Source organism: Ursus arctos, unplaced genomic scaffold (genome assembly GCF_023065955.2).
Source record: "Ursus arctos isolate Adak ecotype North America unplaced genomic scaffold, UrsArc2.0 scaffold_32, whole genome shotgun sequence".
Classification (NCBI taxonomy): Eukaryota; Metazoa; Chordata; class Mammalia; order Carnivora; family Ursidae; genus Ursus; species Ursus arctos.
In genome coordinates, this window is record NW_026623008.1 from 20,654,429 (window position 1) to 20,670,056 (window position 15,628).

General features: G+C 42.5%; 1 protein-coding gene across 3 annotated transcripts in view; it reads left to right on the forward strand.

The window, feature by feature from the left end:
• The first annotated feature begins 268 nt into the window (after positions 1 to 268).
• Positions 269 to 15,628, forward strand: part of PHACTR4 (phosphatase and actin regulator 4) — a 96,552-nt gene continuing 81,192 nt past the window's right edge. Inside the window, exon 1 of one of the 3 annotated variants that reach the window (XM_026516893.4) lies at positions 269 to 446. The gene's annotated coding sequence lies outside the window, so the exon portion shown is untranslated. Of the gene's footprint in view, positions 505 to 15,628 lie in introns of all 3 variants that reach the window. The other 2 variants (XM_026516891.4, XM_044390603.3) reach the window with 2 other exon arrangements.

Genomic DNA, 15,628 nt, shown 5'->3' on the forward strand with positions numbered 1-15,628 from the left:
CCTTCCATAGTTTTTTTTTTTTCTTTTGCATAAATTATAAATCAAATTTGACCAGACAGGGACTGGACACAGTTATCTAAAACAGCACACTTGCATCAGTTCCTTCCTTAGGCACTGCCTGCAGCCGAGTACTCAATTCTGTCCTCCCAAGTCCAAAGACCTTTGCCCTCTCGGTACCAGGAAAGGTGCCCAAGTTTTTCTACCCGCAGGGCGCAGGCAGCGGGTGGCGCATGCCCAAAGAGGCCGTGTACCGCTGACAGCCCGGAGAGCTAGGGCTGGAGGGTCCCGCCATCTTGTCCGGCCCGCGACTCAGCTGGCCCTTGCTGAAGACTACAAGTCCCGTGAGGCCCCGCGGCGGCACTTCCTACCCCTCACTGTCCGGCCCGCTCCCGCTCCCCCTCCCGGGGCCGAAGGCTCTGGCTGTAGCCAGGCAGACGGCGGGCCAGGTAGGATTTCCGGGGGAAACTACTGTGGAGGCTTGAGGAGGCGGCGGCGGCCACCCGGGTGAGTTCGATGAACAAGAGAAAGTGAGCGGGAAGTGCGCGGAGTCTGGCTGCGGGCGCCTCTTAGGCTCCAGCCGCGTTCTTGGCTCCGCGAGGAGCCCGCGGTCCGGGCGGGGGTAACGGCCCGAACCGCGGTGGGATCTGGCCAGGGCGGGGCGGGGCGGGTTGGGCCGGGGCCGCCGCCTCCTCCTCCGCCCTCCCACAACGGTCCCGCCGTGGTTTCTTCGCCTGCAGTGCGTCCCGCTCCGGCTGGCCCTCTCCGCCCCCCGCGACTTGGCGGGGCCCTTTTGTCTGGGCTGCCCCTTTGTGCCCGTACGTGGAGTCGCCTCCTCCGGGGAGCCCGCCGGGCCGTCCCTGGTGGGGACCGGTCCCTGGGGATCCGGTTACGGTAACCGGATCAGGTCAAAGTCCATTTTTCAAACCCGTCCTCCGTCGTACCTCTGCATCCCGGCCGGGCAGAGCGGAGGCTCGGAGCCAGGCAGTGGCAGACGGAGTTTCTGTTGAAAACCCTCGAGGTTATTGTCTAACTCTGAAACGTCAGCCCCGCGCGGCTTCGGGGCACGAATCTCCAGGCGTTTTTCTCGGTAGGGGGATGGGCCTGTGGAAAAGAAGTGAGCCCCCTCCCCGAGAAACTGGAAAGGGACCGAATTTGCTGCCTTGTCTGTGTAGGTTGCAGCTGTGATCAGGGAACCAAAAAACCAGTGCAGTTGAGGTTCACACACTTCTTCAGTCTCGGAGGAGAGAAAGTGATTTGTAGGGCACGGAGCAGTCCCTTCATTCATTGCATGCAGAAGAGAGCTACAGGACTTCGTCCAGCCATCCAGTTCCTCGCCCCTCGGACCCGCCAATCCTTTTATTTCTTCTACTTGAAACAAAAAGTTGGAAGAAAACGTCCATTAATAGAAGGATCTGCGTTGTAGGGAAACCAGAAACCTAGTTGCTTCTAGAAAGCAACAAAGAGACTAGTTCACCAAGTAATAGGAATGAAGCCAATTTGAGGGAGGAGAGGTAGTAGTAGATCCTTACTGAAACGGGTGAATTGTGTGGATTTAAGCAAATTTTGTTAGATAGTGGTCACTTTATGTATGTTCTGTTGGAAGACTGCATTGCTAGATTCAGCATAAGGCAAAGCTTTCTAAACGCTACTGTGGACACTCCTTTTGAAAAATAATTAGTATTTCAAGTCTCTGAAATAAGGACAACCAGGACCCCTTTACATGAATCAGGGAAGGTTATTAACGTTATGTAGGTTAAATTCCCTCCTTGGTGAAGTTGGTAAATAAAATAAAGCCTATTGTACTTTATTATTTTAATATCTCATTATGGAAGTGATTTACTCTGGGAATCCCAGATTGTGTTGGTAATATTGTACAGGGATGGAGGTCTTTAATGCAGTTGTTCTTCAGTTTTTAATCTAGCCGTGAGTAGGAATTGGTTGTTTTCCTGGCTGTGTTTTGAAGAAGCATCCACAGAATTGCTCTAGAAGTTTTAAAAATAAAGAACAGTAGTTGCTAATGACTGGCTGTTATTTGTTCAAACATGACATTGCTATTAGTGTTATTTTTTGAAAACAGCTCATCATAAATATTATGTAATTTCTCACTACAGTTCTGCGAGGTGGTGTTTCTCATTTTACAGCTGGTAAATGTTAAATTCACAGCCTCTAAAATGTTAAGTGATTTGCCTGAGGTCACACAATTAACCTAGATCAGAAATAGTAGAGTAAACCATACTCCAGTCCACTGCTGTTTTCATTACTTCGTATCTGTTGTTGCAGTTACTCATCATACCACCACCAACAGCTTACGATTTATTGAAATTTAAATATTGGAGAAAAATAATGGAAATATTTTCTAATCAGAGCAAAGTGATTTATAAGGAACTGGAGTTTCTAGAACATAAACGATGTCATGCTAAATCATAAATCATATTTAATGTTGGTCCCATCATCTTATTTGATGGTATGCTGTGATTGCCTTGTGCTTCAGACCAGTGGCAATTTTATGGAGCACTGGGAGTGGAATAGTGGTGAGTTACTGGGCTGTGGTTTTGTCTAATCATTACTAAAAATTTTGACTAATCTTTGCTTAAAGGTTTTTAAACAAATAATGTTGGAGAACATCTATACAGCAGTTTTGGCTGCTGGAACTAACATTGAAGAAATAACTGAAATTGAGTTACTTTTCTAGCCAGTGTCAAGACTCAAGAAAATGCTTTCTTTAGTGCTTGCTTTTTGTAAAAACTTTTAATCAGTTTCAAACCTGCAGTTAAGTCTTGGCTTTATGTCAGTACATGCCATGAATGTGACATCAGAAATAGAAACTTACTTCACCTCCTTTACTTAAATTTGTCTTAGGTAAAATACATAACATGCCAATGGAATTGAGTCAATACAATTGGTCTAGCCTTTCTAACTAGTAGAAGCCTGTTTTAAACCTCTTATTAAGCCATCATGATGGGAAGGAACTTTTTTTCCCTTGTTTGTTTTGCCGTTGGTCTACTTTATTTCTGAATCAATTCATCCATTCATTCAATCAACATATATTTATTGAAAGCCTGTTGTGTTCTAGACACTGGAATCAGATTCCTGGAAACGCAGGAATCAGACCCTGAGGACAAAGCAGTGAAAACAAAAGTCTTCCTTCTTGGGACTGTTAGGGGTGGTGGTTGGGGGAGTCAGATAGTAAATAAGTACTAAATAAATCCTCTCTCATTCATGAGCAACCATGAGCAGTGACCTCTTTGAAGGTTAGATTTCTCATCTTTAACAGGGGGATAATCATTCCTGCTCTATCTGTGGAATTATTATGGAATTATTTCCAGGAGTAGGCTATTTGGTCACATTATACCCTTTAGAAAAGGAAAAGGAGCATTGGAAGAAGGTTGTTTATAAAGAAAGAGACAAAGAGAACGAGTAGATTCTCTGGCCTAAGAGACTGTGATGTCTCCTTGTAAGACATTCTGGGACTGTTAGTCACGTCTTCACTTGGGCCACCCTAACCCTTTATGCGCTCATCAAATAAGCCCCTTATACTTGTTCTGTGGTGTCGCAGTTAAAGGTCTTAATGGCAAGGACTGTGTCCTAGTCTGTAACCTTACTGCTTAGCTCATAGGTCCAGGTGTTTTGTTGGAATTTTATAAATGTTTGTTGAATGAGTGCATGAATAACAGAAGTGGGCAGGGGCAGTTGTGGAGAATACCAGAACACAAATGCAGTGCCATAAATGGTTCTTTTATTCAGCAGGTTTTTGTTTTGCCCATTGTGTGCTGGGATCTGGATTATGTTCTGGAGGTACAAAGATGTTAAGGTATTGAGCCTCTGCCTTGAAAAGCTTAATGGCATTGCAACACCGGACTGTGATGAGTATTCAGTAGATCTGTGTTACAGTATAGGAAAGGGACGGAGTGATTCTGTCTTGGTAGACTGTGAAGGAAGGCATTATAGAGGAAGTGATTTTGGAGCTTGTTCTTGAGGGATGAGTAAGAACTCACCCAGTAGTCCTGTTACTATTAACGTTATTCCAGCCTGACTCCCCCAACCACCACCATCCCTGATCAGCCAGAGGAAGCAGTTTGGCATAGGAATGGACATGCAAAAGTGGAAGGTGTGTGTCTGGGAAAGACTGAGGAGTGTGGTATAGCTAAGAGGGTTTTGCAGTTGGTTTTTAAATCAGGTAATTGACATAATCTGATCTGTTTTGAGAAAGATAATTGCTTGCTGTCTTTAGGGTAGGTTAGAGCGTTTAGGAGAGATACTTAGAGTAAGTGCTAGAAGAGTTGGATTTTGAGGCCCTTTCTGTTTGATTTGATCTTAAAAGATGGGAGAGATTTGACATATTGGAAGGTGAAGGAAAGGGAGCCAGTGGAGAGGCAGATACTGAAAATCAGCACAGGAGAGAAGGGAGATGATAAAGAAGCCCTGGAAGGAGATAAAATCGAAAGCTCGTGGAGAGGGAAGCCTTGAAAGGGAAACATGAAGAAAGGATGGAGGAAGATGTGTTTGGAAGTGATGGAGATGGGAATTGAAATTGGAGTAGTCACCAGCCGCTTACCCTGTACACTGATCTAGGTGCCTTTGTTTTTTGTTTAAGTAAGCGCTGCCCCCAGTGTGGGACTCGAACTCACGACCCCAAGATCAAGAGTTGCATGTTTCACGTACTGAGCCAGCCAGGCACCCTAGATACTTTCATATGCGTTATTTAATTTTACAAAAATTCTGTAGAGTGGGTGGGCATTCCCATTTGACAGTTGAAGAAATTATGGCTCAGGGAGATTAACTTCATTTCCCAAAGGCACCATATAAGTAATGGAAGAGATCTGGAATCCAGATATATTTTGACTGCAAAGCTCAGGATCACCATTTCTGCCTTATAAGGCCTGTTAATGTCTAGTAGCCTCTTTACCTTACTTTTCAAAGGAAGGGGTTAAGTTATCTGCAGGATGATAAAAGGCTAGAGTGGGCTAGCCAACTTCAGAAAGTGTTGAAGTTTTGAAATAGCAGTCGTGGAAAAGGTAAGAGAGCCAGCCAAAGATGAGGGAAAGGGCTACTGAGTAGCAGTTAGGGCCTTGCTGAGGTCAGATGCGAATTTTCCGTTAGTCCACGCATCCTGGCTCCTACATTCTCAGCAAAGCAGCATCTCTTGAATACTGTTGATGTGGGCCTTAGAAGAAAACACACTATATTGTCATAGAAGGCTTTGGTGCCGCCATCTCTGAGCAGGTCACAAACCTTGTGTTTCCGTTTTCTCATTTCTTAAAAGAGTGCTCTGGATGAGTTGGTCTCTCAAATTCTAAGATCTTATGATTTGCAACCAAAAACATTCCAGGGGTTTTAGGAGAGGAAGTGTGTTTCGTGTCGGTTTGATTTTTAGGGAAGAGGTGGTTGAAACTATACAGCTTTCAGATTCAAGCTTGGTTTTCAGTTTAACTTCACTATTATGTTTAAAGCACCAGGTGTTGGTTTTGACCATCTGAAAGCTCTGACCTATGTACTCAATATAACACATTTCCTGTCTTTGGAGTCTGAAGACCTGGGTTCTAGATCCGGCTCTATCACGTTGTTGCTGTGGATATCCAAGTCAGCTCACCCTCTTAAACGTTAGTTTCCTCATCTATAAAATAGGCATACTAACATTTCATTAGGGGTGTGAGATGAGATAATGTGTGTGAGAGATCTTTGTAAACTGTAGAGTGTTTAATAAATATGAGAAAATACATTATTACTCGTGGCAAAGGGAAAAGTGGTATTGTCATCAGTGCTGTAGGAGAGAGGGGGCGCTGGTTTCAAGTGCATCCTTCTATTCAGGTGCGCTGAGTGGCAAGGGCAGTCTTTCAGGCTATGAGCTGTCAGTGCACTGATTTAGACGTTCATTTGTGGTATATGATGTTGCTGGGTGTTTTTGTCAGGTAAATATTTCAATTCAAATCTAATCTTGAATCAAATCCGTGATCAAAATGCTCCACTGTTAACATTTTCTCGTTTATTCTTTCAAATGTGAACTCGTTAGCCACATTTCCAGGAGTATTTTTTAGATGAATGTTGACTGTGTTTTTTGTAGGGATAGGTAACGATCTGTGATTGACAGAACTGCAGTGCAGTTGCTTGGCCTGTTTGTTTCCTCTGTGGATGGCTGATGCTGGTGGAACTCAACTTGTTCAGTCTCAGAGAGAGAGCTCCCCTTCCCCCTCTGTAGCCTGCACACGCCATCTAGTTGATCGCCAGCGTACTTGATTCTTTCTACCCAGCTGCTCACTCTCTCCTTTGCATTTTGGTAGGAAATACAGTATCAAAAACTGGTGTAAAAGATTAGTGATTCCCCCTTACCTTGAGTGATCCCAGAGCGCTTTGACCATGTCTCTGCAGGGCACTTTTTCCTCTTTAGTTGACCTTGTTATTCTCCCCACTAAGCAGCACGTGTTTATGGAAATAAACTGAATTGAAGATTACTATGGCGTGGGTTTTAATTTGTTTAACTATTACTAATAATGCTGCCACATAGGTCTTTGTATGTATAACTTTTTTCTTTTAAAATAAAATTACTGGGGGGTGCCTGAGTGGCTCAGTCGGTTGAGTGTCAGACTCCTGATTAGGCTCAGGTCATGATCTTAGGGTTGTGAGATGGAGCCCATTCCACACTCCTGCGCACAGCCAGTCTGCTAAAGATTCTCTCTCCGTCTCCCTTTGACCCTCCCCCTGTTCGATCTCGCATGTGCACTCTCTCTCACTCTCTCTCTCTAAAAATGAAAATCTTTTTTAAAAGATGTATTTATTCGTTTTTAGACAGAGAGCAAGAGAGCACAAGCAGGGGGAGCAGCAGAGGGAGAGGGAGAAGCAGGCTCCCCGCTGAGCAGGGAGCCCGATGTGGGACTCCTGGGATCATGACCTGAGCTAAAGGCAGACGCTTAACTGACTGAGCCACTCAGGAGCCCCTAAATAAAATATTTTTTTAAAAAGTTTTCATCTTAAAAAAAAATGAAATGACTGGATTAGCAAATATGAACATTTATATAGTTCTTGATTGGTTTTACTAAACTGTTCACTAACATCAGTACCCTAGTTTGCGGTGCCACCAACAGCTTATAGTACTTGTTTATTCACAACCTACCTTATTAATAATGGGCTTTAATATTTTAAAATAAATATATTTCCAGTTTAATAGTTGTAAATGATACATAATTATTGTTTTAACCTTAAAATGTTTTGAGTACAGTTGACACATAACCGTTTTAACATTTTAATTATTAGGAAAGTCAAACATTTATTCCTATGACTGTAAATTTTGTTCTTTTTCCTCATTTATCTATTTAGGTCTTTATGGTCTTCGATACTTTTGTAAGCCTTTTTTTACAGGTATTAATGTATTTTCCAGTTTATGGAAAGATTTCCCCCCGTCTGTGGTATTTGTTTTTATTTTATTTTTTAAAGATTTATTATTTTTAAGTAATCTCTACACCCAATGTGGGGCTCGAACTCATGACCCTGAAATCAAGAGTCACATATTCTTCCAAGTAAGCCAGCCAGGTGCCCCTATTTTTGCAGAAATCTTCATGCCACAGCCATTCACTGTTTCTTTGTAATATCTTGTATTTCTTCCATCATTAGAAAAGTATCTCTTAGGTGGATTAAATCCTTCATGAATTTCTCAACCTCTGTTTCTATTAGTCTTTTTTTAACTTTTGGAAAAATCACTTTTAATGTGTGGGATAAAAATGTTATTCTAAGTTAATTTTTTTTGAGCTTTTATTTATCTGACCGAGAGAGTGAGTGAAAGAGAGAGCACAAGCAGGGGGAGAGACAGAAGGAAAGAGAGAAGCAGGCTCCCCTGCTGAGCAGGGAGCCTGATGTGGGACTCGATCCCAGGATCATGACCTGAGCCGAAGGCAGACTCTTAACTGACTGAGCCAGCCAGGCGCCCCCATATTAATTTTTTTCGTAGTGCTATCCAGTTATTTCTAGTAGCAGTTGTTTTGTGAGGACATTCTGAGTTTTGGAAGACACTAAATTAAAGTGTCTTTTTTTTTTTTTTTAAGATTTTATTTATTTATTTGACAGAGATAGAGACAGCCAGCGAGAGAGGGAACACAAGCAGGGGGAGTGGGAGAGGAAGAAGCAGGCTCATAGTGGAGGAGCCTGATGTGGGGCTCGATCCCGTAACGCCGGGATCACGCCCTGAGCCCAAGGCAGGCGCTTAACCGCTGTGCCACCCAGGCGCCCCTAAATTAAAGTGTCTTGAGCATCTTGAGCTGCTAATATCCACCGAGGTCACTAGAAATTAAAAATCTTCACTCCATATAAGGGATCGAGGTTATTTAAAAAATAATAAAGTATCTTTTTCACACTAGTGTTGATAAGGTATTCCATTCTTACCTCAGAAAAGGGTTCATAGAGAAATGGTTGTTCTTTGGGTGGGTTGATTGTTTATTAAATAAAATTAAAAAGTGGAGCCCTAAAACACTCCGTACACCCCCTCCAATGAGTAACAAGTAGAAAGAGGGAAAATTCCCGAGGGAGACTCACCTCTTCTTCCCTTTACTCATGGCTCAATCCCTATTAAAGACCGCTTTCAGGGGCGCCTGGGTGACTCAGTCGTTAAGCGGCTGCCTTCGGCTCAGGTCATGATCCCAGGGTCCTGGGATGGAGCCCCGCATCAGGCTCCCTGCTCGGTGGGAAGCCTGCTTCTCCTTCTCACACTCCCCTTGCTTGTGTTCCCTCTCTCACTGTCTCTCTCTGTCGAATAAATAAAGAAAATCTTAAAAAAAAAAAAATCACTTTCAGGGGCACCTGGGTGGCTCAGTCAGTTAAGCGTCTGCCTTCAGCTCAGGTCATGATTCCAGGGTCCTGGGATCGAGCCCGGCATTGGGCTCCCTGGTCATCGGGGAGCCTGCTTCTCCCTCTCTGCCCCTCTGCCTCTCCTCCCTGCTCATTTGCTTGCTCTCTCTTTCTCAAATAAATAAATAAATTCTTTAAAAAAATAAATAACTAAAAAATGCTTTCAGTAAATACTGAGAGTAACTGTATAGGACAAGTCACAGGATGTGAAGAATACTTTCCATTTCCTTTTACTTCATATACCCAACTTTGCATCCTGTTCCTTCCTCTGAATTTAAATTTGAGGGAAAGTGTCAGGATTCAGGATATGGGTGTGTTTTTGCTTTATCTATTAAAAGATGACACAGTGCCTCTTATTTATTGGTGATACCAATAAGATTGGGACTTTTTCTAACATTCTTGCATACCCTAGTGCTTATATTAAATTAGGTAAGAGATAACTAGCTTCTGGTACACCATCCTTTTGTAATTGGAAGAAGGCTTCTTCCTTTCACTATAGCTGCAGGCCATTAAGGACCATACTGTTAAATATATCTTTGCAATCTGTTGCGTAAGATAAATAAGTCTGTTTGCAACTACGGTAATCATTGCACACTTAATATTTTTAAATTGTGGTAAAATTTACCATGTTAACCTTTTTAAAGTGTACAATTCAGTGACATTAAGAACACTGACAACATTGTGCAGCCATCACTACTATCCATTTCCAAAACTTTTCCAACATCCCAAACTGAAACTCTACCCAATAAATAGTAATTCCCATTGCCTTCCCCTCTCAGCCCCAGGTAACCTTTATTCTACTTTGTGGCTCTATAAATTTGCCTATTCCAGGTGTCTTATATAAGTGGACTCATACAATATTTGTCTTTTTGTGTCTGGCTTATTTCTTCGTATTTTTTAAACTATCCCCTCTTTGTCCTTACAGAAAGAAGAAAGTTTATTTTGTAGCAGTCAGAAGCTCCCCTCTAGCCTCTTAACTCTGGAGGAAGGGCACCATTGGAATGAAGTAGAAAAGCAAACATTTAACTATCTTTAGGGCGTTGGTGTTAAGGAATTAATAATAAAAGGTTTAGGGGATTTGGTATAAAATATTTCAGTATGTGCTAGTGCTTTTGGAGGGCAGAATAGAAAGGAAAATATTAAAGAGCAGTTGTTGAGCAACTTCTTCCTTTTAACTAGAAGAGATTAAAAGAGTTAACCTCCTAAACATCAATTATACCACATTAAATTCCGGTAAATAATGACCCTAAATATTCTTTCATGGGATGTTTATACTTGGTATCACTATGATTCAGACATACATGAAACTATTTTTTTTAAATCTATTTAAGTCCATCTTTCGACAGATCATTTTTACTAGATTTCTAACACCATATAGATATATGTAACCAAACGTGACCTATTAAAATGAAACTTTAATTGCCTGAAGCCCAAATTTAGTCCCAGTTATTTCAGGAGAAGAAATAATAGGATTAATTGTCATCTGCATATCTTGAAAGTAAGATCACCCTTTCCAAGATCGGTGTTTTTCTTGAAAATAATGTCCTTTGTAATTCATGGATAGTATTTCCTTGAGTGCTTTTGATTATCAGTGAGCCACACCTCTATTTTAAAGAGCTGATTCGTGCCTCTTAGTGGTAACAGAGAAGACCATGTTTAACTAGGAGGAGGAGGTTAGTTTTTCTTGAAAGGGGATATTAGTCCCATTTTTTTTTTTAACTAGGCTCCACGCGCAGAGTGGAGTGCAACACAAGGCTTGAACTCACAACCCTGAGATCAAGTCTCGAGCTGATATCAAGAGTTGGACACTTAACCGACTGAGCCACCCAGGTGCTCCTAGTCTCGTTTTTAAGTCTTTATCCTTAAGTAATATGTTAGATGTTGATTGTGCTTAAAAATAAACATTTCCTGGGGCGCCTGGGTGGCTCAGTCGTTAAGCGTCTGCCTTTGGCTCAGGTCATGATCCCAGGGTCCTGGGACCCGCATCGGGCTCCCTGCTCTGCTGGGAGCCTGCTTCTTCCTCTCCCACTCCCCCTGCTTGTGTTCCCTCTCTTTGGTTGTCTCTCTGTCAAATAAATAAATAAAATCTTTAAAAATAATAATAAAAATAAATAAACATTTCCTAAGTGTAACTTTTTTTGAACAGACTTTAGAGGACAAAAATTTTTTCCTGTCACATCACTAATAGCTTTCATTCTTTGTTTCATTTTGAGTGTCCAAGATAGCCTCAAGTTGGGGCGCCTGGGTGGCTCAGTCGTTGAGTGTCTGCCTTTGGCTCAGGGCGTGATCCCAGAGTCCTGGGTTCGAGCCCCACATCGGGCTCCTCCGCTGAGAGCCTGCTCCTTCCTCCCCCCATACCTCCTGCTTGTGTTCCCTCTCTCGCTGGCTGTCTCTCTCTCTCCGTCAAATAAATAAAATATTAAAAAAAAAAAGATAGCCTCAAGTTGTAAATACAGATATAAACAAGTATACCAAGAATATATAATTTTCCTAGCAGGATATGTACTTTCCGAGATATTGTTGGGTGTATCAGCTGAGCCAATACTAGAAGTAAGAAGGCAGTGCAACAATATTTTCAAAATGCTAAAAGAAAAAAAGAATCTGTCAACCAAGAATTGTGTACTCAGTAAAACTATATGAGCTATATGTCAAAAATAAATTTAAAAGAAAAACTTTCAAACAAAGGAGCTGAGAGAACATGTTCCCATAGAACCTCACCAAAGGAACTTCTGAAAGATACACTTCAGGAAGAAGGAAAAATGCTTCTTGGAAACAAGAGTCTAAGATGCAAAGGGGAATGATGAGCAAAGAACATATGTACAGTAAGGAAAGTCTTAAGGACTGACTTCATAAAACAACATCTTATTTGTGGATATAAAAATGGAAGATACTCAAATGTAAATAGGGAAGGAGTTTGAAATGAAAGCATTCTTTGAGTTCTTATATAATTAAGGAGTAAAGGTATTAATTTAGACTTCAGATAAAATATTCATATGAGCCTTTCAGGGGTAATACTAAACTAATAGTAATAGAATAAAAAGTAGAAATGAAAAGGAATGAGAAAAAGTTGATACAGCAGAAGGCAAAAAAGGAGAGAAGAACTGAAAAGTAGAACAAATGAAAAATAGGAAATAAGGTGGTAAAAAGGAATACAAGGTATCTTTTAATCACAATAGAAATAAATTAGATTGTTTTCCCCAAAAACTCTATTTAAAAGACAAAGATGATCCAAATAGAAAAGTAATAAAGGAGACTAAATAAATGGAAGAGATAAAATATTCACGGATTGGAAAACTTAGTATTATAAAGAAGACAGTTCTCCCCAGTTTGATTTTAGATTGACTGTAATTCTAATCAAAATTCCAATAAGTTTGTTTCATTGAATTTGACAAGTTGATGCTAAAATATATATGGAGCAGCCAGCATACTTCTGAAGATAAGATGGGGAAACTTGTCCCACCTGATTATAAGACTTTTTGTAACTGATTATTAGACAATGTGGTTTTGGACCTGGGGTCAAAAAATAGACCCATAGAATAATATAGAGTGCTGGAAGAGAGACCTATGAATATAGGGAAAGGAGTATGTGACAAAGGTGGCATTACAGATCAGTGGATAGACGATAAATTATTCAGTAGTGGACTGAGATCATTTGTTAGGTATTTAAAAAAAATGGCTATCTGATACCGTACACAAAAATCAGTTCTAGTTCCATTGATAACCAAAATGTGAAGGGTAAAACTTTAAAATGTTAAGAAGAAAACATAAGAAAATATCTGTCTTATCTCAGGTCTTGTATATATTAACTTAGCAATAAGTTAACAATAGAAATAAGACAGGGTGGAGGGATAGGATGTGATGGAAAGGGATGTGCCATTTTAGACAGGGTAGTCCGGGCAGGGCCCCTCTGAGCAAGTCACATGAAATAAAGGAGCAGATCGTGCAGTTTCTGAGAATGGAGTATTCCAGGCTGTCCGAACGGCACCGGCAGAGCCCTGGGCTGAGAATGTGCTTGTTGAGCTACAGAAACAGCAGGTAAGTCAGTGCGGCAGGAACGGAGTGGCAAGGTGACAGGAAGTGAAGTCTGTGAGTGAGTAAGCGGCTTAGGTTATGGAGGATGTCAAAGGCCATGGTAAGAAATTTGGAGTTAATTTCAGATGCAATAGGGAGACAGGATCTGCTTTACTTTTTTTAAAAGATCACCCAGCCCACTCTGAGGACAACACAAGATGGGAGCCTGAGTGGAAGAAGGAAGGTAGATTCGGGGGTTGACACACTAGTCTAGGCAAGATGTGGCCCTGGCTTGCAGTGGGGTGGTGAGAGGTGTTTAGATTATGAATATAGTTTAGAGGCAGAGGCAGTAAAATTTGGTGCTGATTTAGATGTGGGTGTGAGAGAGAGAAAAGAGTCAATTATGACACCAAAGTTGTCCTGAGCGACTGGAAGACTTAAGTTGCCTCTTTACTGAAAGAATGATCTGAAATAGCGAACACACTTGCCAGCTTTTTTTTCTTTTTTCTTTTTTTTTCTTTTTTTAACTGTTCTACATCTATTGCCCTAACTATTGAATAGGGGAGACTGGAGAAAGAACAAGTTGGGAGTGAGGAATCAAGAATTTGTTGTTTATGTTGAAATATACAATGTCTGAGAAAGTTCTTAGATTTCTAAGTAAAGATGTATAGGCTGTGGGTATAGCAGTTTGAAGTTCAGAGGAGAGACTCAGTCTGGCAGGATGAATTGGGAAGTCGCCAGTGTATGGGGCGCGATGCCACGTGGGCTGACCTGGGGCCCGGTAGCATCATAGTGGAAGCGAAAGAGAGCATCACGGCAGTAAGCCTCCGGAGGCGCGGTCGGAGGAGGTGCCCGCAGGGACTACCTCGCGTGAAGTGGGAGGGAGAACAAAGACTAAGAGTTCATAGGCCCCAGTTTAGGGAACACTTAACAATTACTGGGCTGGGAGAGGCAGTGAGAATATTTCGGATTCTCTCGTGTCTTCAGGCAATGAAGCTGAAGAGAGGGATGGGTGTGAGATATGTTTTGGAAATGACTCATATGATGTGGAGGATGAGATTTCTGGTTTGAACAACTAGGTGGGTAGTGGTGAGCCAGAAAACTGCCGGAAGAGGAGGGAGTAAGGATGAGTGAGGTAGATAATGAATTGTTCTGTGTACGTTGAGTGGAGGATCGTGGCTATTTAAGCGGAGGGGTTTGGTGCGTCGGGCATGTGGGTTTGGAGCTCATTCATTTAAAAATAGTTGTTACTGTGGGGCACCTGGGCGGCTCAGTCAGTTAAGCGTCTGCCTTCGACTCAGGTCATGATCCCAGAGTCCCGGGATTGAGCCCCGCATTAGGTTCCCTGCTCAGCAGAGAGCCTGCTTCCCCCTTTCCCTCTGCTGCTCCCCCTGCTTGTGCTCTCTTTCTCTCTGTCAAATAAATAAAATCTTGAAAGAAAGAGAGAGAGAGAAAAGGAAGGAAGGAAGATAGAGAGAGAGAAAGAGAAAGAAAAAGAAAGAAAGAAAGAAAGAAAGAAAGAAAGAAAGAAAGAAAGAAAAAGAAAAGAAAGAAAGAAAAATACAAAGCTTGGAAAAGAGGTAAAGCAGGGGTGGGGGGGATGCTGATGATTTCGATGTAAAGTTGGGTAATGAAGGAAGGCCTCACTGAGAAGGCAACATTTTAGCAAAGACCTAAAAGAATTGAGGAATGAATATCTGGGTGAGGAGTATTCCGGGGAGAGTGAGCAGCAGGTGCAAAAGCCCCAAGCATGCCTGGCAGGTTCAAGAAACAGTAAGGAGGCTCGCTTACCTGAAGCTTAGTGAGGGAGGCAGTAGTTGAACATGATGGGGTCATTGAACATGGTCATAAAGCCTTGTAACTGTTGAAAGTCTTCTGCTTTCTACCCTGAGCTTTTTTTTTTTTTTAAAGATTTTATTGATTAATTTGACCGAGAGAGAGCACAAGCTGGAGGAGGGGCAGAGGGAGAGGGAGAAGCAGGCTCCCCGCTGAGCAGGGAGCCCGATGCGGGACTCGATCCCAGGACCCTGGGATCATGACCTGAGCTGTGAAGGCAGACGCTTCACCAACTGAGCCACCCAGGCTCCCTCTACCCTGAGCTTTTGAGAGAGATCTGGACTGAAAGTACGTGTAGGTTGGGGCATCATCTGCGCATGGGTGGTTATAGAAACCATGGGACTATTTCTTTTTTTTTTTTTTTAAGATTTTATTTATTTATTTGACAGAGATAGAGACAGCCAGCGAGAGAGGGAACACAAGCAGGGGGAGTGGGAGAGGAAGAAGCAGGCTTCCAGCAGAGGAGCCTGATGTGGGGCTCGATCCCGGAACGCCGGGATCACGCCCTGAGCCGAAGGCAGATGCTTAAGGACTGAGCCACCCAGGCGCCCCCCATGGGACTATTTCCAGCACAAGCATTCAGTTAGGTGGAGACACGAAGTAGAGTCCTCTTCTACAAAGACTACTTGGGATTCTTCCAGCAAGATACCCTTCTGTTTGTGATTCTCTAAGGACAGAGGTGTTTTAATTGTAGCTAACCCAGGATCATCACCCTGATCATCCAGTGGCTATTGTGGTTAACAGTTGGGATACTATTGGGGCGCCTGGGTGGCACAGCGGTTGAGCGTCTGCCTTCGGCTCAGGGCGTGATCCCGGCGTTATGGGATCGAGCCCCACATCAGGCTCCTCCGCTATGAGCCTGCTTCTTCCTCTCCCACTCCCCCTGCTTGTGTTCCCTCTCTCCCTGGTTGTCTCTATCTCTGTCGAATAAAGAAATAAAATCTTAAAA